General features: G+C 39.1%; 1 protein-coding gene across 3 annotated transcripts in view; it reads right to left on the bottom strand.

Annotated features, from left to right (window-relative positions):
* The window catches only part of sash1b (SAM and SH3 domain containing 1b), a 46,326-nt gene that overhangs the window by 20,989 nt on the left and 1,931 nt on the right, over window positions 1-23,406 (bottom strand). The window lies entirely within an intron of this gene.

Consider the following 23,406-nt stretch of genomic DNA (forward strand, 5'->3'; position numbering starts at 1 on the left):
AGAGACAAAGACTAGACCACTGAACTGAGAAGTGACTGACGTAAAATAAAGTTAACTATGATGTCTCATTAACAGATTTCATGTGAACTGGGTTTACTGGTGTCTGCACTTGCTCCTCATTCAGACAGAGTGGTTCAGACAGGAGCCTATTTTTTTTTTCTTTTTTTTTTTTTTTTAAACCTTACGGTGACACATGTTCTGCAGACACTGACCAACACTTCCAAAACTGGGACACAACCAAAACTGTTGTCCCACTAAAGGGATTACTGAGCTCTTACTAAGATGTTTCTGACAACACTTTCTCCTGTTGTCCAGTCAGAGCCAGCCCTCTACCACACTTGCCGGTTGGCTCTCCCCTCTGGGAGATCTGAATCTCTGAGAACTGGATCTTAACACTGCGATGATGTACTTCAAACATTCAGAAGACCGTGCTCACTGGTTTAACATGCCCCTTTTGGCGACCGCAGACATCCCAACAGAGCTGATGACAACATCTCCTGTCCAACTCAATTTGTCCTCCTCCTCCTCTAAACTCTCAGATGTTCTGTATCCTCCTCTGTCATTCCAAGGACATCCACCATGCAGCTACTACATCAATTAATGGATGCTAACTGCAGCTAGCCAAGCATGCTCTGACATCATAAGAATTGCATGAGGATCTATAGTGAGCCTGAAAACCGGTTGGAAAATACTTTAACATCCAGGAGGGATCTTGCTTTCAGTGTTTGACATCTCTTCTGTGACAGATGAGATTCTTGATCAACTTATCATAACATCGCTATGATACCTCGATTTCTTAAGACTCAGATGTTCCTCTCAGTACTCCACATACTGGCTAACAGTAGTAAAATACAAATATATAATGCTGCTGCATTTTCATATATTTCACTCACTTATTTTTCATTAAAAAAAAAAAAAGTAAATTTTTTCAAGAGACAATGCTTTGAAAGTCAATAATTGTACATACTCACTAATTGGAATTGATCTCTTGCTCAGTATCTGGCCCTTTGTTAAGGCTGACATCTGGCCAAGGATTGTAACATCCTCACAGCCACATTTTACAATCAATGTGCCTCATTAAAGTTTCATGTCAATTAAAAATAGTGTTCACTTGTAATGCACTGCATCAGTTTGGTGCAGTGTGTGATAATTGTACCTACACTGCTTGTGTGTCAGCAGAACATGTATTTGGAATGTAACAATTAAATATGCCTTCGTTCTATTAAAAAATTACTTAGAGGGAGTTCATTACAATTTAGCATCAAATAAAAATATTATAAATTGCCTTAATGTTCAACGCAATGTCTCCACTTTTACAGTTTATAGTATATTCCCAGTCACTCACTGCACAGACGCCTTTATCACAGAATAAACTGACAGTAAAATGCTCTGTAAAGATTAGCTTTTTTTTTCTTCCGAGGTCCGTTTAGATCTTCCATATTGTAAAAATATCATCCAAACTTCAATAATGCAGAGTGCTTAAACCATATCAAGTCAAGCATAAGCACTGAGGAATAAAAAATTCAATGATTAAATTCATGCATTATAGACCATTCCCCTGCAGTAGTCTATACCATTCACACAACACATACTGTGGTTCCTAAAAGCAATGGAAGTCAACTAATACAATAAATGAGTCTGCCCCCATGGTTAATATAAGAGCTAATAAAAAGCCCTCCACTTTCAGGATCACCATGAGTAATTTATTTCACAATCCACCTTCAGACACACACAAACTGCAGGGATTTGTCAGTTCAGATGGATTTATTTCCTTTCAGCTGAGGTAATAGTGGAGCAGAGTTGTTCTGATCGAAAGCTCATCCAAATCTGGTCCTCGCCCTCTCAGAGGAATGTCAAGCTTCGATGGCCCATGGATCATTTTCTTGATTGAAAATCTCTACCTCTCGCTCCAGCTATGACATCACACGCAACTCCTTTTGTTAAAATCCCCATCTCCATGCTGCTTCTGTCTTTTGCTCTTCTTATTCATAACCCTTAGTTTTCTTATCTCTTTTGTCCCACTTTCCTGTCCTTTGTTTTTCTTTATCTCTTCCCCTTTGGGCTTAATGTCTTTTCTCCATTGTTTCCTCAGTACTGTCACCCAGTCTCCTTATCACTTCAGACTACAGTCAGATGCCCCCGTTTGCTTCATGATGCATGAAAAGAGGCATTATACTGTATTATGTTACAAATCCCATTCTAGGCGGTTCTAAATTAAGACTGTGCATTTGGATATTGAATGCAGATAGTAAAAATAGATGATTTACACACTGACATACTGTGGTTCAGTGAAAGCCTCTCTACTCTAGAGGTGAAATAAAGGCCACGACAAGGTGACAAAGACATGAGACAAGGAAGTAACGAGGGGAAATGCTAAGTGGTGATGAAACTTTAAGAGTCTATATTGCTGCGAAGTTACAAACTAAATAAAATAACTGCATATCAGAAGAACTAAAGTACTGACCAGAGCTAAGCAACGTTTTTATTGAATCATTAGCTGATGATGTGTGACAAACATCAGGGCATGGTAAAGTATTAGGAAGTACTCAGAAAACCATCATTTCTTATACAACAAGGCATGATTATATCATATACAAATGATAAAGTGCCTGTAAAGTGCCTTGAGATAATGTATATTATGATTTGGCGCTATACAAATAAAATTGAATTGAATTGAATAAATCTGAACATCAGCCCTCCTCTGAACTCTCATGACCATCATCTTTTCCTAACCTTAGTAGCTTGTTACCTTATTTAAGAATTGTAGCAGCAGATCAGAAAATACTTTCATGGCTCTTTTGGAAAGTACCAATAAATTACCTGTTTTCTCATTTAGGTATAGGGATTTTAAATTGTGGTGAGACTCTATACAACAATAAGGACACTATAACAAAAAAATACTGTTAGTCCCATGTATTATGATATTTTCTCTACTGATATTGGCTCAAAAATATGTCAGCATATTTGAGCATAAAATAATTTCACCAATATCAACTCAATAGTGAAAATTTCCTCCAACCCCAGGTGATCTATTTCAATACCTTCTTTTACAGTCCAAAACCTACAGACATAGTTTATTATCATATCTGACCAAGACATTTGTAAAATACGGACTAGTAAATGTATGACATTTTATTAAATTTTTAATTGATTAATTGGTTTAGTTGCCAGTTAATTTTCCTTGATCAACCAATCACAAATGATTGTTGCAGCTTTATGAAAACATCCTGAAATAATGTAGTTTATCCACATACAAAAAACCTGGATAGAAATGTTCTAGATAATAGCACTTATTCAACAGTTGCCAAATACTCAGCCATGTGGCAAAATGTTTGGAGCCAGTGAAACAAAAAAAAGCCACCTATATTATTACTTCCAGTGACATATTTAGCATGTAATCTAACAATCAGCTGGCAGACAAAAAGCTTGTTTAGATGCAGACTCAGCTGTGGTCCGGTGATCCTGTCTGCTGCATTTGGCAGTGTAATTATGTGTGGAGAGATCGAGATGACCCTGGTGGTTGAGTCAGTTTGTTTACTACTGAAATTAGCCATCCACTGATGACATACTGCACAAACGAGCATATACTGTCATACTCAGCACAGGAATACAATTTATTTCTTAATATATTCAATAAAAAATAAAATTTCTTTGATTATATTTATGGCATCAAACTAATATGCATTTAAAATTAATATATTTATAAATGAGAAACAAATTGTGTTTTATATCTTAGGTTTATTTTTCTTACTGTATGAAAAAATAACCAATAAAATCCAACAGGAAGGTCAACTGCCAACTTTGTGGACAGCAAGGGTCATGGATGAAATTTTTATTTGCTCTGCCCATCCTGCAGAGCTAGCAGATACAATACCTCTCATACAGCTTCCTGTCATTCCTCACAGAAATGCACATTCTGCATGTCTTTGTAGCTTCCCTATCACAACTACCGCCAGAACACTCACATCCTCATTTTTATGTTCCCTTTGTATAAACAGGTAGACGGTTAATATAAAACAACAGCCATCAGAAGGATGCAGCAGCTGTTTGTCAGACACCACATTTTTTCCATGTGCACAGTGGAAAACACTTTGTGTTTGAAACATTACTTATCTGTGGGTATTTTACAAAGGTTATCTGACTTCAGTTGAGAGCTGACTCTCTAAACAACAGACACAGCTTAATATTTTCTTCTACCTGTTCAGGTCTGTGTGTATGTGGGTGTTTGGAGGAGTATGGGTGTAACCAAATTCTGTACACAATAATCAGAGAGTCACCTTAACATCTTAACTGTATCCTCTAAAGTTAGAAAAGTCAATACTGCAGTCTTGGTTTTCTATTAACAGCCCAGCTGAGCACATTTTATTTCATTCCAGTCGTTCATCCGTGTAATTTCACTTAAGCAGCTGAGGCTACGTGGAAAGCATTGTTGCTGTGACTCCAGCCAAAGCAGCAAGGGAAGCCAAAAAAACAGGTCAAAAAAGACCCAGCAGCTCCAGCTACAACTGACACATCTGACTGGAGCCGTCACAGGTTAGTATGTGAGCAGCTGTCTATATGGCACACTGTCAGTGTTGCAGCCAAACCATCTTAAATTCATGTATAAACTAAACAATGTTAATCTGGGCAGGCTGTAGTTACCACCCATCTCTCTCTTTCACAAATCGGTTATCAAGGATAGACTGTTTTGGGGAAAGGTTGATTTTTGGAATAACACATGTTTGTAAATAATTCATTAAATTTCTAAGTTCAGTAAACACATTAACTTGCTAGAGTTAAACTAGAATTAAGACAGTCACTTATTTTACAAAACACTGGGCACTCGCTGTTTCCAGAGAGACGATAAAGTCAGGTACAACTCCTTTTGGTAAAAAAAAAAAGAAAAAGATATGGAAAATTGTCAAATACATGAGTCACTTCTGTAGAATGCAGTTGTTTGAAATCTGAGAAGCATGTGTGACACTGACACAGATGTCAGGTTTGCCGGTGAAGCTGAAAGTAACTACTTCACACTGCCTGCTGTCCACTGGGCATCATTAGCTCACACACCGACGCTGAGCACCACAGATGTCGCTCAGATGTGAAACGCCATACAGAGTGTAACTGATTTTATGAGTCGAGCAGTCAGTGATCATCTCAAGGGGAACTGAGTCACTGTGCCGTATATCAGGTGATTTAAGATGGAGGCCAAGTTTCCATTGTTAGAACAGCTGTTTGAGTGCAATTATATATTGATTGACGTGAATAAAAGTCAAACCTTTTCACAATCAGAGATATGTATGAAAATTGTAAGAGGACATCCACTGGAACAATTTTCATTAGTGAAAAGGTCCAAATGCAGTCCTTTGGGAAAATCCTCATAAAGGGGGCAAAATTAGACTCTGGTCTGGTGATCACAAAAATATTTGGAAAACAGCTGGGATTTCTACATTATTTCCACTCCGGTGGTTTGAGGCCCGCTAGTATGAAAAAAAGTCAATAAAAATGTCAACATTAAAGCAATGCTGAATATATATAGATCCATAACACCAAGTCAGTCTAGTAATACATTTTTTAAATTTAGTTTCGTGGTATTAAACAGCATTGTATGTACTGTAAGGTCATTTTAGAGGCTGCTGTTTGTGATGATGTTGAATCATATTATATTAAACTGACAGACCTTAACAGTGAAGGTAGGCTTCACAACAGTGACACTAATGTTTATGACAATATAACTCAAGTGTTCAACAGCAACACAAGCTACAACAAAGTTGAACTAATCAAGTTGAATCAGTCCCTTCAAAAAATAGTTTCAACATAAACTGTACATTATAACCTTCATGAATGGAGGATTTATTACAGGACTGTTGTATTAGACTACATTAGATTTAGTTAGGTGCGCATAATAAACTAGCAACTGAGTATGTATCACAAAACATCTTTCCTTGTCCTTTGGTGGTGGAATCACAATTTTTTTATTTCCGTGAGAAACACAGAGAACACGTGATGGACATTAGACATATTTTTTTGGAGGAAAAAACAAATCATGTCCCTTCCAGGAAGTTACCAAAGGGATGTCAGCACAGATCTACAGACATCCTCCAGCTGCAATCACATGGTGAGGAGAATAAGAGAATAGACAGCTCGGACTTACAGAGCACCTAAAAGATGACAGAAAACATCTGAATCATCGAAGCTACTTTAGATAAATGCTAAACAGGCAGATGATGTTTGTCTTTCACAGACAGCTAACCTCAAACATACAATCTTCATGTGCTCAGAATGCACAGTACAGTTGTTAATATTTTTCTTTACATTAGATTTCAACAATGAATAGATTTTTTTGTGATAATATTGTGGTTTCCTTGATGTCATAAATATAAAAACACAGTAGGTTTGCATGAAACTGTCTATGGACACACTGTGGCTTGGTGAAATATACAGTGAGCTATATCTACACACTGTAAATCATACATGAGGTTCATTTTAAATGCGGGGGGGGGGGGGGGGGGGGGGGGGGGGGGGTGGCTCTGTCTTCTCCAAATAACAAAGGGAAACAAATCATTAAGAACAAAACCATTTATACAACATCACAAAACTCCCTGTTATAGCCAATAAGTAAAACTTAGATGGAGACGAGCCGTAAATACGTCATTTTATAGAACTAATGTGATCATAGATGAACACAGTCACGTTTCTCATGCAGACTTTATTGGCCACCATGGAGACCATTATGTGATTAATGTCTAATAGGTGTTCGAGAAAACTGCTTGAATAATGGATACAGTGACTCAGATTAGGACATAACCTTGACAATGATATTATGGCAAGGCAGGCAAGGCAATCAGTATATGCATTTAAGACACTGACTAATCCCCATTTAGAAAAACCAGAATGAAACTCTGTGTAACTCAAAAGAAAAATATTTTTTCAACAAGTGAGTTTTAAAAAATCCATCTGCCCTTAAACATAGTCACAAACAGCCAATAAAAGGACTTTATCATCTCTAAAAAAAAACAAAACACAAAACAGTGTCAACCCCAAGACTCTCTATAAGAGTTTTTTTTTCATCTGTAAAACTCTTTCTACGACAAAATCCACTGTGGGAAGTTTATACAATAAAAAGCGAAGTTATTAAGAGCCAAGCCAAGAAGCTATCTTTTACTTCACAAATTTACATCCATGATTGAACCTGTGTGAGTCTGTCTGTGTCTCATGTCATCCATGTAAAATGTCTTGCACTTTGAATCAATTTTTCTGCAAGGATGACTCCAGAGAGGAACTTTAAAAAGCTGAAAGCTAAATGTCAGCGGCTCTGACCTCTCCCTTGTTTACTCCACTGCCAAGGCTTTTTACAAGCTGATTTGTGGGACTTGGATTCCATTTCATTAAGAAAGACTTTGAAGAGTAACATTTTGAAGTTCAACTCATCCAAGATTTAACTATGTGACTGAGTGATAAAGATCCACATTCAGTGGAGTAATATGTTGAGACACTGAAGCACATTAAAATGAAACATAACAGCACGTCTCAGCGATAAATATTCAACACAGTGACTTTGAGCCACAAATAGATGCAGCATGCCTGCAGGCAGACCCTGCCTCATGAGGTGCAGACAAGACTTCTAGGAATCTCTGCAAACTCATGTCATGCAACGCAGTTGAGGAACCACAAACAACAAAATCCTGAGAACTGAGAGGCAGCAACAAACACTGATATTTTACATGTTTGCTGTGTCTAACACTTTCACCTAATTGTTCAGAGTGAAGTTTTTCTTCTGTTTTCCCATCGAAATTATGACCACAGACATCTGCTGCAGTCAAACAGCAGAACAGAGAGTAATCAATTCAAAAATAATCAAAATATAGTGACAAGTAACATTCTCTTTCCATAAATTGCATGTGAATGATGTTTACATGTGATGTGCATAATCATAGATGAAAAAAAAAAAAATTTCTGTTGACAACTTTCAGCTTCAAATCTTATTAAACTGGTTGGGAAGATGCAAAATTAGATACAAACCAAAGCAAGTAGCAGTTCCAGCTGCTGGCGGTAATTTCAGAGATGTATATTGTGTTTGTTTGGGTCAAGTAGCTTGATTTGCATTCATTTTATATAACATATGTAATATGTAATAAAATGTAGTGTTTTTCAGCACTGTTGACACTTCGCTCCAAAGGCACGGCCCCTCCCGGCTCTGTGGATAAACCTCATCCATCTGTTACACCACGGAGATTAAAACAAATGCAAACTGTTTGCCAACAATACTTGACCCAGGTTCTATAACCAACGGCACTGAGCACAGCGTTTAATGAAATTTTGTGATTTTTCTAATGATGTATTTAACCAAGGTCCTCACTCATCTATTGTTGAACGCTGGTACAGTACGTTTTCCAAATCAAAGTGACATTTTGCTAACATGGAGAGGACAATATGTTCACCTCCAAACCACGCCACCATCCACAACCTTTCCACTGAACTTAAAATTTAAATGCCAACAAAAGCTTGGAATGGCTCAAAACAGTGACATAATGACTATGTGACATTTAAGAAACTTTCTGCAAGATGTAAACTGTCTAATTGGATAATAGTCAAGAAGAGGTATGTAGCGTGCCGAAAACCAAGATCTTGATGAGTCAGATCTCTCCATTTCTAAATATATTATTTTAATATTCATTAGATGCACAGCTGGAGGCACTATTACTCTCACTAGTGAATCACCCCACTAGACTCCACCAGATATGGGGCTAGGGGTCCTGGCACAGCGGTACATTGACCTCATTGTGCCATATGGAATTCTTTTTTAGTTTGTCTGCACTAATCCCAGCGAAAGTCAAGCCAGCAGACATGTCAACTTTTGAAACCTGCTAGTGCAAAGGTGAACCCCACGCTTCAGTATCTACCACAGCTGTCACGTCTGGGTGGATGACTGCGAGGGCCTGCAGCCGAGTGGGCAGCGAGACAGGCCAGGGTTAGTCATGAATGCAATAGCTAATGGGCCTCCTGTCAGTCTGCCAGATCAGACTCCATAAGGTACCTAACCAACAGTTACCCACTCCACCCACAGGGTGTCATTGAGCTAATGACTACCCAAAATGCACTGGCCAAACTGTAGCAGAATAGCAGCAGTGGTAGTAGAATAAAACAATACAGTCAGGAATATTTTGGCACGTGTGCAGACTAAATCTAGCTTTACTGACCCTGTTGCTGTTTGGTCCCAAATTACTTCACATGGGACTTACAGGGCTCAAATCCCTTTGTATGTTTGCATAAATATGAAGGGTCAGGGTGGATTCAGTAGTATTGGTTTTTATTGTTGCTACTATTTTTTCTACCCTCAGAGGAGGGCACAATGAAAACTGTTCACAGTGTGGTCTCATGGATCATCCTGCCTAAGCTGCACGTTGCTGTTGGAAGGACATGCTAAGGTTTTACAATGCTTAAAGCACCACAAATAAAGCCGTACACCTTCATTGTGTTGGGATAGCAGCAAGAGACTCACAATTCCTTAGCAAAGATCAAATATCCTTGGCAAGCAAAACTGAATCCATAGGCATGCCTACTACTACATGTACTGTTTTCATTGCTTTATGATGATTTAATGACTTTACACTGTGACTTAAAGTGATCTTCAATCAATATGTTCTATACACATTGTTTCATGAACCTCATAAACCTCATACCCTTCGCATAAGAGCAGAAGCAATCAGATACTGTATATGGACAGGCACACCGCACGGCTCGTCCCCTGGTTCTATATGATGTTATCACATCACACATCAAGGTCAATCACTTGCTTTGTGAATGCAGACTCTTCATATGACACATGACCGCACACACACACACACTTCTTAATGGACACAATATCAGATTAAACTCGGGAGGAAATTCACTGCAGTTCTCAGAGCGAAGCTTTTCTGACCAAAGTAGGCACAGAATTCAATTTAAGCCAGAGAGGACATTATAATGTAAGTGAGTGCTTGAATATAGCAATACCCAGCACTCTGCCCTCCTGCACACTGACATTACACAACAATGTATTTTAGGTTAACAAAAGCAAGAAGAATGAACAGTCATATAATAATGGCATGCAATATTAATCTCATCCCATTTCATTATCCAGAAATAAACTTTGGAAGCAATGTGAGATTAATCCCAGAGGATGTTTGCTTGCAAACATATGATCAGTGTTTATTTCTCAACCCATAATGACATGTATTACTGTGCCGCTGGCGTGTGAGCTTTCACAGAAAAACAAACAAAAGTCATATTCTGCAGGAATGTGTTGAGAAAATTAGGGGTCAAATGAAAAAAAAGAAAAAAGCCACACCCCATTCGACAAAAATACAATTCTGATGTTTTGTTGTGCCCAGAGGACGTGACAAAGTGTTGACAGTAATGATCTGATACCAAACAAGTAGCTGCAAGTGATATCTGATAAATAATTCCACTCACTGTCAAACTCACTGTGCCTCCGTTTTGCCCATTTGTTTAAATGCAGTATCAAATGTTCCTGGTTTTCCCAATGATAAGGTTAATAATGTGGGAAGAACGAAGTTGTGTACATGTAAATGCGGCTGAACACCTGGGAGCACGGCTCAGCCAATTAAAACATGAATAATTAAAACAGCTGTTCATCCTGTTAAAAGCACTGTATTTCAATAAATAATTATCTAGGAAGTCATTATAAAAGAGCCAACAACACACAAACACAAACAAAGAGGCATTAACAACTCCACATACTGTGGAAAATTTAGATTTCCATTTTTGTCCTGACTTTTCTGTGCAAAAGATTCCAAAAAGAGCAAACAAACGATTTCTGAGCCGCAATTAGACAAAAAGCAAATGGGATTGATATAACTGTGCCAGGGGGAATTCCCTAATCAAATGGTAATTGATTGAATCGAGCCACTTAATTCCACACTTGCCTGAACATCGCTGCAGTTTCAAAATGGTAACACATGATAAACAGAGAAGAGTTTAATCAGAGCCTTTAATATCTTCTCTATGTGCCGTTTACATCTACAATCCTGATTATTCGCAAAATTTAAATAAATAATTTATAAAAAGACAAAGCAATACGTAAACGCAGCAGTAACATAGACTTCTGGAAGCGATTAATTCTTCTGGTAGCAGAAAGAACAAGATATGTAGACATAAGATATATAATATCACCGTGCTGGCAGCACGGGAATGGGGATTTAGCCAAGCTATTACGTTTGGCCCACACTAAGCAGTGTGGGTCGATTCTACCATAATACTTCTCATTTAACATTTCACTAAGCCACCTGGCACAAACGCCACAGGATGTTTATAACATTCATAGCCTGTCTGGCTTTTTGGGTTTGCTACATGGCTGCCTGGCTACTGTGCAGTTCGTTCCTTTATTAAAACACAGCTCCAACACACAGCCTCTATGGAATTCAGGGAATCAACACACAGTGTCGTACTGAGTGAGCAGCTGGAGAAAACCCAAACAGAGAACTGAGATGATGCAGACGACCAGAGCCTAGAGACTAAATGAAGACTATGTTTCAGTATTCAGGTGTTTATCACAGTTGTCTTACAATAAGCATGTTAGATATATACAGTTATATCTGCTATTTATACGTTTTATCTGCTTGGTAAACACATGACACATCCTCACATATGTAGAACTTTTGTCCATTTTTTTTTTTTGACCGTATTTGTCATTTCTTGGTCCTAGTTTATGTGTAATTTGACTTTGGCTTGCCACTATTGGATAGTTCAGTTCAATAATTGGATGTTCAAGGTTAGATCAACAGCTCATTAGGGTTGGGCTGATGGATGATGCCAACCCCCTCCCTCCCCCAATGCCATCCCTGACACTGACATGACATGATCCACTGGGAAGAAGACATCTCACTCTGCTGGATGTTTTACAGTGGTGTGACACTTAGCACCGGCTAAAACGTGGAGCTGCAGCTGAATGTTTTTTCTGCTTTGCTAATGATTATTAGCATCGGAGCTTAGTGAACCCAGCTGAAGGATGTGTTCTTGTAACAGTTTTAACATAAACATCAAAAACAGCTAATTGCTTTTGCAGTCTAATCCGATCAAATTGAAAGTTACTGCTGTCAGCTCACGCTTATTTTGAAGATTACTAGTGTGGTTACACACCACAGTCCCACTGTAAGATTAAAGACTAAGCATACCAACAGTGACAACCCTCTCACTAAGCCCTCCCAACAAAGACTCTGCAATAAACAGTGAGTCGAAACAATGTAAGCAAAAGAGAACAGCACTATGAAAGCCTCCATCCTGCCACGACTACACAATCAAACAGGCACCTCAGAGGAGAAATGTAACCACCACCAACTTCACTGGTTCTCAAACAATAAACCAACCAAAGGCTTCAGACCCAAACTGCAGCGGTGTATGGTTATAAAAAGCATTTATATTTCCCAACATGCATTACTTCATATGTGGATATGCACAGCCTCACAGAGTGAAACAATTCTGTTTGACCTGATTCTTTCAGTTGATAACACAACACCCACCCTAATGGTTTCAGAAACATACTCTTACAGCACTATCACTTTCTCTTAGATTCCAAGTGTTCACTTTAGGGACACATCATAGTTGTACTGTACACATGAACTATTACACCAAAGATCTCTGCTCACTGCCATCTACTGCCCCAAGAGGCACAGTCTGCTCCTGAGAAGCTTTTTTAGAGGAGCACACGTCTTCACTGTCACTGAGGCGGGAAAAAGATTGTTATCCATTATTTAAACAGTTGCCACATGCACTCAGATATGATGAAAAAAATGTGCAGCCTGGAAGCACTTGATGAGACTGATAAGAAGAAGATAGAGACAACTCAAAGCTGGTTTTAAACCTTGAAAGGAATTGGTCAAACAGTGAAGGGTAGAATTGATCACTTTTTCAAATGCACATAAAGTAATCATAAATTAACTAATTCTAAACATACAACTGGAGATCAGTGAAAGTAAACTGAGAACTGAGAGTATACAATGAGAGCAAACAGCACAGAGCAAACAATGTCCTTGGAGAGCCAATACAAGGAGCAGAGACAAGCTGGATGCAGTTAATACTGAATTGAACACAAGTGTCTCGTAAACGTTCCTCCATTCCAACAAATGCAGATTTACTACTCATTAACAGTAGTTGTAACATGCCAAAAAGCTTAGTCATCAACTTTAGCAACTCTTCCACTCTGACTCTTCATTAAGTGCTTGACCTCAAGCGTGACAGAGGGAGTTCCTAGTGAATCACATATTCCCTATTAGACTCGCCATTGTAAATTTGATAAATTAGGTCATTTGATATATTAATAATAAACAGAAAGTGACAGACAAGGGATGACATGCAGCAAAGGGCCCGAGCTGGATTCAAACCCAGGCCACTGTGGCAAGGACACAGCTTTGTTAATGGTGCACATTTTAACAGGTGAGCTACTAGGGCACCCCAAGTTATACATTTTTGGCCTGAACCTGTTGTGTGCGAGGTAGACGCTCTCAGACACCGCTGCCCCCGTCATGAATACACTAATATTTACATTTATCCAGTTAAGGCGCCTTGCAGCTAATAAGGAGTATACAGTGTATGTTAGCGTTTCATGGGTTTGATATGTGGGATGAATTGAAGCTGAGTTTACTGAGTGGTCTGATTTAGTCAATGGTTACATAATCCTGCAACCTGAAGTCATAGGATCAGATGTTTCCTGAAAGGTGTGGATGAGGCAGTTCATGATTTTCTATGCTTTCTGTAAGACATGATTTACATAAGCATTAATGAAGTCAGTGTAGTGGATAGATGACTTGTATTCCCCACTCTTAGCTCAGGTTCATATCCTAGGTCTATACAGTGGAGAGGGTTAGATAAAAATGTGTATTTTTGAAAATACAATGTTTACAATAGAATCCATATATCATCATTTATCACAAAATATTTCAATATAAATATATAAAGTGGCTGCAAAAACATTTCACAATGTAGATATTCTAAACACTTATTATAGTTGCAGATGTCATCTGCAGGCTAATGGGTGAACCTGAGGCAAAACAAACAGAAATACAATATAGCTGCTCCAGTTCACTTGGAGTGAATATATTATGTATGATATTGTAGGAATTGGTATGGGAGACATTTGGCACATTAAATCTTCTCCAATGCGGCATAATGTGGATGTACTTAAGAATCACATCCTCCTAATTTCACATGGCAGTGAATACAAGAATTGCCATATTCTATGCAAATGGATCACCGGCGGAGCAGCTCAGCTTACAGTTTGTTGTGGTTTATTCAATGCAATAGTGTCAGTTGTCTTTTCATATGAAATTCATAAGGGAGGAGGGTCCCAGCTGCTGCTGAGAAGAAGAAGAGCAGAAAGTGGGTCATACAGCGTTAACTGCACTACAGGAGTGTGACCCTTGGCTTTTTTCCTATATAGTCACCCACAGCCTCCTTGAAAGGTCAGGTTCTGCCGATTTTATGGCATGAAATCTCACTTGCATGAAAAGACCTTGCTATCGTTTCCCATACATAGGCTCTACTTAGGCAGCCCACCCAGGTAGATAAAATCACTGGGTTTCAACTTGGGTAAATCTTACATTTGAACACCTTCATTCACTCTTTTCAAACTAACTTATTTTTGGCCACACACCTTGCCTGTGTTGTATGTGCTTCAATAACTGAGTGGGGACTAGAAGCTTCTCTGTGTGCAGCCGCCTACCTCGCATCTACCAGTAGTCTGCATGTGAGGCATTTAGGGATCATCTGTAAACAGTAGCTACAGAAAATAACCTGGGTTACGGAGTCTCTCTGCATGCACATCAGTCACACGCTGCGCTGCCCACAACCACAAGTAAATTCTCAACATGTGGGAAACACTTCTTTCGCTGATCCAAACAATACTACACAGCTGGATGGAAAACAAGCTGTGAACTCCAGTATAGAAGACTACCAGTGGATGGAAAGAGCATCGGATTCTGTGTGGAAAGCTGGTACAGCACACAGCCGGTCAAAAGTAGAGCTGTTGTGTGACTGTTCCTGACACTGTATATGTGGTGTATTCCCACTGTCCTCTGCACAGTAGGATTTATAGTAGAAAGCAATGCAGTTGTCAGCTTGACAATTTTACTGCAATATCATCACAACTCTCCTCCAAATGATAGAGTCAGCAAAGATGCATTCACCCACTTCTGCAAATACCACTACACTGCTGCTCAACAGCACTACATTTATGACATAAAAAGGAATTGCAACATATAATCAAAATTTTACTTCATATAAAAAAAGGTTTGCATAAACAGATGCACGCGGGCAACAGAAAAAAGATCTTCTGACTTCCTGACTTATGTGGATAAATGTCATGTCATGGCACACTGCACAAGCTGGAACAGTGGAGTCAGCCTAATCCCTTTGCCCTTCAGGGCCAAGTCACTAATGGGAGAAAACGTCAAACAGAAGGATTGGAGGCCTGAGTAACCATACCGACCATATCAGAAACATCTGCACAGGTACAGGCTCATAGACAGAACTCAACACTTGGTAATAAACACAATAACAATATGACTGCTGAAAACACAGTCACTCACATATGACCCCATTTATATGTCAGTGCCATGTAGTGCTGTCACTATTCTATTAGTAAGTTTGTATTTCAGTTTGTCTCTCTCGCACACCCACATGCACTCTACCTCTTGCTGTCTCTTTTTTTTTCAGTCAGATAGTAGATAAAAGTTAACAACGTCATCTCAATGTCAAAGCCAGGTATCTCTCAACGTGCATTCAAACTGGTTAAGGGAGAGAGGGTTGATCACAGAATTGGGTTAAACACACAACAGTGTTGGTTTGAGAGGGTCATTGCAATCTTTGACCTCAGTGAGAAGATGTGCCTCAAAATAAAATATAAGAAGGACCAAATATTTTCTAGATTTGCAAAGCTTTGTGTATATTTTTCGTTTTTTTTGTTTAGTTTTTTGTTAACTGTTGCCCAACACGGCGTGGAGCTGTTAGAAATTAACCTGCTGGCGATTGGGTTGTCTTGAACTTGTCAGGGGTATGAAGAATGTAAACTCTAAATATGGACCTTCCTGTTGTCAGTATGTGGACCACTTTTACTAGTTGGTGTAGTCTCCACTGTAACTGCCACACTCATTCAGTTTTCAGTGCATGTTTCCACACAAAAACCGAGTTCAAAAGGTTAACTCTTCCCCAAATGAGTCAGGAGGCAAAAACATCCTGTTTCATTTATGAATCCCTCTAAGCAACATCCTGCACAGAATTTAATATTAAACTGTAGTGACAGTAGTGGGTTGCGACAGAAAATGTTGGTACTTCATTCAATGTTTGTTCTTTCACTATTTTGTAACCCACCTGAAACAAGAGTCCTCTGCGCAGTCACCTTCCAAGCAAACTTGCGTGCCCATTAGGCTGGAAGCTTGGTCAGCTAAAACTGAGACTGTAGCGATGGCAAAAGTACAGAAGCACACAAAGCATTGGCCACAGAGCGGAAAGAGTGGTAGAAACACAACTGATTAAATTTTTACTTGGTTAATAAATAAAAAAATAAAAACAAAACCTATATTGCTGTTTCTGCTATTGCTGTTTGTGGTAGCTGACAAATGTAAAAGCTACTTCTACTGTGTTAGACTTTGACCTGGGAATAAAAAAGTAAGAGAAAAAAAAAAAGCAGAAGTAGCAGACAACCTGAGAGATGTAGTGGGCTCATGTCCAGTGTTGAATGAATACTAAAGCTGACTGCCAAAAATCTGCAGAGACGTGATGTGTACTACTGTGTGTAGTCATCTTTATTTTTCTTTCTTTTGCATTTTGAATGAGCTGTAGGGAACGTTGAATCTTCTGTGTTTGTGGGGGTGGGGAAGGAAATTCAATAGATTTACAAGACAGGCCTCATATGTCTAGGACTGCATTTGTATGTTTTTTTGTCTCTTATCTTACATACCTTTGACCAAATTTCAACACAGTTGCACCCTGTGAGTAAAAATGTTTATTTTTTCTGTAAGGTCAATAGCTGCGTACTGCATCAACAGGCCGCACTGCACTGAGATCAACATTATTAATATAAATACCAGGTTCAGTAACCTGTAACAGCTTAAGGGAAGTGATCTAGCCAAGAAATTCATTCACTGTGTTCCTATGACCAATTGACCAATGCCACATCCTTTTTTATCATGCCTTTGCTTAATGCACCAATTTCAGTCACATCATTAATATATGGAATTAGTATTAACGTCCTGGGAGTTTGAGCATGTAAACAAACCATAAACTGCAATCCAGACATGACCTATATATCAAAAGAATCACAGGACTAATAGATTGCAATATGTCTAATGATGAATGATAAAAGCAAAGTCCCTTTTACTGTCACGTAAAAATGTGTTCGAAGTCATGATGGATTACTGACTGCCATAGGGTGTCTACAGAGTTTAGTTAAGCTTTGGTTGGTTTAATGAATCTTGACAAAACATTTAGTAACTGGAGGGAGATATAAACAGTCAGTCAGTCAAGTGCACTATAAGAGGAATAACTAAATTTTGTATCTTAATGCGACAGTCCCCTCTGTTGTATTTTAATTAATACAACAAATATATCCTGAAAAATTAATTTTACATTCTATTTCAATTTATTTCTATTTTTGTTCCAATGAAAAATTAACACAGTGTAGTGTGAATTACTATTTATGAATGAAATGGCTATTCTAAAATAAAGAGCTGTTTATTTTAACCAAAAACCTTGGGTCTTAAACTGATAAATACACACACTGCGCAAAACCTTTACAATGTACCAATACATTAAAACCAATCATGCAAAATGCAGAACTCATTGCATGAATAAATAACAAAAGAAACATAACTGCATTAGAGTAATGGTGCCTCTCTTTGAAGGAGAGGCCCTTTACCTTCAGCAAGTTCATTTGCTTGACTGACTGGAAATACTTGCTAACCCTGCTGAAATGGCCAATCCTGCACATGAGGTAAAAATAGCCCAGCAGAGAGCATGGTCCGACCCTTGTAATGGATCATGATCATGGTCAATGTATTGAGGCTCAAAGACCTCCAAGTGCCTGGTGGTGACGCAACACCCAGAGAGAGGATGGTTAGGGCAAAGGAGACACTCAGAAAACATCTTTACACACACAAATCCATACCAGGTCCAAGTTTCATTCACCAAGTCAAGTGATTAACATATTTTTATTTGTGATCTCAAAAGAACTAAGATAACTTCAGACTTCATCAATGTCAAAAAACAGCAACGACAATCAGCATTTGTTCCTTCTTTCCATATTCTTGGCAGACATGGTGAATGTGGTGGTGAAGAAATAAATCTGCCACTTTCTACTGCTTGAAATGCCAATACAATACTGTTAACAGAGGGCCGATACTCTAATCCAAGATGGGGCGGATAGTGTCATTAAGACCAGCAGCCCAAAGCATTCAGTGCTGGGTTCAGCGCTCGCTCTGATTCAGACATGAATGAAACTTCCTCTCTCAATTCAACTCCCTCTTGCGTGCGTCTGCCACAAAGCGAAAGAGGCTTTGTCCACGGCGCAGTGATTTAAATTCAGAGAATGCCACGTAGTTTCAAAGACCTACTTAACATTGTTATACAATAGCTCAGGCAACAGAGAGGTAAAGGCTGGAAACTGAGGAGTGGTTCAATAGCGACAGTGCTTAAGGGAAGTGTTTACACAAAACAACTAGACAAATTACTTCAAAGGAAAAAAATAATAATACCCTCCTTTCATAAGCTTATATATGTCAGTTTATATAGAATATACACAGAACAATGAGCTACTAGCTACGTCCATCCTTAACCTCCAGTCCACTGACCCTGGACAATTCTAATCTTAAATTCATAAATATAGGTCAGTGATTATGCCCTGCTTAACACAGGGGGTTTACATTATACATACCACAGTATCCCCTGTGTGAACAGCATATGCATCTCTGATACCACTCAGCAGTGATGTAATGTGCAGTGGCTCAATACGTGCTGGTACAATGACAGCTATCCTTGTACTGTCCTGTTTTTCATACATGCTGCGTCTTCTGGAGGAGAAGAACAGGCAACTGCATGAGTAACAAGCAGGACAGGAATTTACTGAATCCCAAACTATAAGCGACAAGCATGTTCATGGCATGTTAAGCCTTTGAGTGCTCTGTGCAATACTGTTCAGCCCCCCCACTCCATAGCACCATCAGTGCAATAATCCAGCAATACTCCTGTAATGGGCCCACTGGTTTGACCTAATCTATACTGACATAAAATGAATAAGTCCATAAGTAGGGCCACACCACAGTACACTACATGATAAGCAAGAACATAGTGGTAATGGGTAGAGGACATGCTAATAGAGGATCACACTGTAACATGAGGCTTTCGCTGTTTGCATACAATCAGAGAGGGAAAAGGTTCCTACTCAATGATGCCGGAATATAGTGGAAATCACTCATCATACAATTGCTTTTTAAACACTCTCTATCCTTTCTATCCACTTAATAAGACCTGACATAGATCCAGTGGATTAGATTGGTCAGTGCAACCTAGTAATAGTGCAAATGACTTATTTTCAACAATATATTACAGGTGTGTAGCATCAGGGTGACCGATTGTGGTTTAAATTTATATCTATGAACCATTTTTTCATTTATTGTAAGCTTATTGCAATTTCTGTTTTTATTTACATTGTCCAGCTTTAAAAGAATCTACACAGACATGCAAGTTATCCAACACAGCAAGTTACAACTCATTCTATCCATCCATTAGCTGTGCCCACTAATATCACTAATATGTGTGGTGGGGGGTGGGGGTTGGGGGGCTACACAGGAGAGGTCAACCATCTTTTATAGGGGCTTACACAAACAGACAGAAAATGATGCACAAACTCCCATTGCAGGGACAGGGGGAAAACAAGCAAACCTCACACAAAAACGATGCACTGAGGTAAACAGAAGAAAAATTATTGACGTTATCAATCATTACACTACAAAGCCATTTCTCTTCTTTAGTTACAGGTCCTTTCTGCCCACATTATGTTGCACTGGTCCTTGCAGTAAAATTGCTGCTGGTGTTTTAAAACCAACTTTGTTCAATGAAAACAGATCTATTCAGTCTCCATTTTACAGTGACAAAAGCAGAGACAGCTGTCAGCTGCTGCAGAGCTTGTATTTTGCCAGGCTCTATTCAGACTGGCTTTTCTTCTGTCAAAAGGGGCCTACTGGTTTTGCTTGTCCTCCAATCCTCTGGCTGAGCAACACAGGGAAATCTTCTGAACAACTAAGATTTGTGCCCCATTCTGAGGAAGATTTTCAGGCCAGACTTTGCACTGAGGCCTTCTGGGGAGTTGAAGCCCATTGTTAAGGCATCAATGAAGGGAATCCTCCAAACAGGGTCTGGGTGTGATGAACAAGGTAATGTATTGGTTGCTGGCAAATGACAAAGCATATTATTTGATGCACGTCTAGAAAGCTTGTAAATCATCATCAGTCATCTATGGGCTCTTGCTGAAGTTAACAAGTAAAGTTAAAATCCACACACCACAGTGCGTATAATGATTTTAATTTCCCTTCAAAATCCAAGACTCAGTTCGCTCCTCCAGTGTGACTGGTCCATTTAGGTTTGTGTGAACACAAAACCAGAGCAAAACAATAGACTGTAAAATGTGATGACAAGACTTTCACAGCTCCACTGAAGCAAAATCTGGCTGTGAAATCTTTAGTTTATACCCGTGGGGAGAGACAAGCTCATGGTTCATGATAATGTCTGAGGAATTTTTGTTTTAATGATTTTGCTTTTCCATGTTGCCTTTGTGTGAAATCTATTTTGTGTAAATGCCCAATACACTTTCAGTGAAACACTTGTCGTGGTGCCAGGTCATTTACAGCTCAACCAGCACTTGGGAATTGATTGCAATATCAAACCCAGACTGAGAGGGAGAGGCACTGTGGCACTACCATTGCAATTCCTGAACTACAATCAGAACAGGGCCTGAGGACAAGCCATCCTGTGGTCTAATCCCACCTACATCAAACTCTATCAAGGCCAATGTGACTGACAAGAAAAGGACAGCAGTGAAATGCAGTGTGAATTATATTACAATAACCAATATCCCAAACAATCAGTCTATCTGCAAATGAAATATTGATACCATGTTAATTTAAGACTGATATCTGGCCAAGTGCTGCACAAATTTAAGCAAAGCAGTATTGCTGGCAGAGCCAGATTTGGCCTGAAGCTGCTGTATGCTATTTCTGTTGAGAAAATGGGCTGTACTGGCCTACATACCTGCATTCTGCAACTGTTTAATGGACTAAATCTGATGAACCTGAAAGCCAAATCTGCTCCAATATGCTGTTATCGCACAGTCTGACCTGATTGTTTTAAATCAACTCTTGGCTGATAAGCTGCTACAAACCAAGCTGCTGCTCAAAATTTACACCATAAATGAATTAAATGATCGTGTAAATTTTCACAATCAAATTCAATGAGCCAAAAATGTTGCCAAATTTTCTGCTGAAATGTTTTAACCACACGGTGTATAGCTGGAGGACTGAAGTTAAACATAAACGATTTGGTAGAGACAGTCTTTTATACTTTGCAGAGGCTGCAGCAACTAACTAGCAGGGCATGCGCAGAGATACTGTATAATACAGTGCTGTAAAGTTAGGTTTTGCCCTTAACCCCAGCATGGCGGTGCTGAGACCAGAGCTATTGGTGCTTTTAAGTCTAAAGATTTTAAGATTTTTTTTCTAGTTGAATCTAACAGTGCCGGTATTGGCTGTAACCTACAAAAAGGTTGGAAGTGACACACAAAGTGCTTTTGCACTTAGTAGTTTGTAGCCTCTGAATCTTTCATGAACAGCATATGCTTGTAGCTGTGAAACTGGCCAGTACCATACAGTGCTTTACTGTAGGTACACTGCAACTATTTCAAAGTTTATGGCAGCACAGAGGGACGAAATAAACTTTTCAAAATGTATTGTCATTATTAGACTAAATTAGAGTATGGCAAACACTGTGCAATTTTCCATATGGCTACATAATAGGAAAGCTTGTGTACAGGCACACTAATAAAGGCAGGCCCAATGTTCTCTCTCTGATTTGTTGTGACACAAAGATCAGTTCAATCAAACTGCAAAGCTGCACGTTCCCTCACACCACAATCATTAATTACTGATGAGCAGCATTTTAAACTTGTATCTGCTGAGGAAAGACAAAACCAAGACAAGTATGAATATGCATTAAAAGAACAAGTTCTCCCTTTGCTAAGTGCCACTGCTGAGAACCGTAACTGTGCCTTAGGTCTGAAAGTGAAAAGATATTCTGGGGTGGTGTCCAACAGTGCTGTTTAGCAGAGATTCAGTCTGACAGTCTGTTACATACAGCTGAAACAGATTCATATCACCAGTGTACCATAAACTGTCTAATCGTAGACATCAGGTTTCTGTGATAGAATCTATAAATCACACCCTCCAGTGATAGCGACAGATTGTTGAAAATAAGCCCAATGTGCCGCTCAGCTTTTCATCTGACTGGCCGCAGACCATTCACTGAGTGTATTATGGACTGAATGGATGTGGTCAATGCCAGAGCAGAATAACAATCCTCTGCAATTACATTAACTAACAATCTCTGCAGGCAACACAGACTGGACAGTTGTCAGGCACAGAGAAGATCCCCAGAAATAATATGCCATGCTATCAGTAAATGTATCATCCAGAGTAAACATCTGTCACTGACTGATCCATTGTCCTACTGACATCTCCCTACAGAGGTCAGAGGATTTTTAATGTGTGCTGACTGGTTGCGTGTTAACTGTAAAGTATAGGGCTTATGTTGTACACTACCAGCTGAGCTAGCAACCAACATACTTCAAAACATAGACTGACTGAAGGGAGAGATTTAACTTGACACTTAAAATACCTGCTATGAAGTTTTCTGTTTCTCTGGATCAACAGCATTTTGTTTACTGGTGGATCTTCTCTTAATTTCTGCCTTTATACAGCGCTTCACATTACATCATGAGCCTCATTCACCCATTCACACACCAATGGCAACAAGCCAACTTGTGATATGCTGCTTTACCCATCGGTAGCAACTGATGTTCAACAAGAACACTTCAGACATGTAGCTCAAACCTTGCAACTAATGAACGACCCACTCTTTCTCCTCAGCCACAGTCGCCCCAAAATATTAGCTGTGTTTGACGGCACAGACGCTCTGAGATCCACACTCTTCTGGTTCTGGTGTCAAAGAGCAACAGCTTATTTCTTGACTTGCTACTGATTTAAAAAAAAGTATCAACATATTTTGAATTTTTGTGCTTTAACTCTACAGCACTTCAACGCAATTCAACGTCCCATTTTGGAAGTGTGAAAGTTCAAGTTCATGTCCACTCAATGAAAGTTTAATGAC

This window comes from Trachinotus anak, unplaced genomic scaffold, assembly GCF_046630095.1.
Source record: "Trachinotus anak isolate AG129_WGS33_773 ecotype Australia unplaced genomic scaffold, CSIRO_AGI_Tana_v1 ptg000015l, whole genome shotgun sequence".
NCBI classification, from domain to species: Eukaryota; Metazoa; Chordata; class Actinopteri; order Carangiformes; family Carangidae; genus Trachinotus; species Trachinotus anak.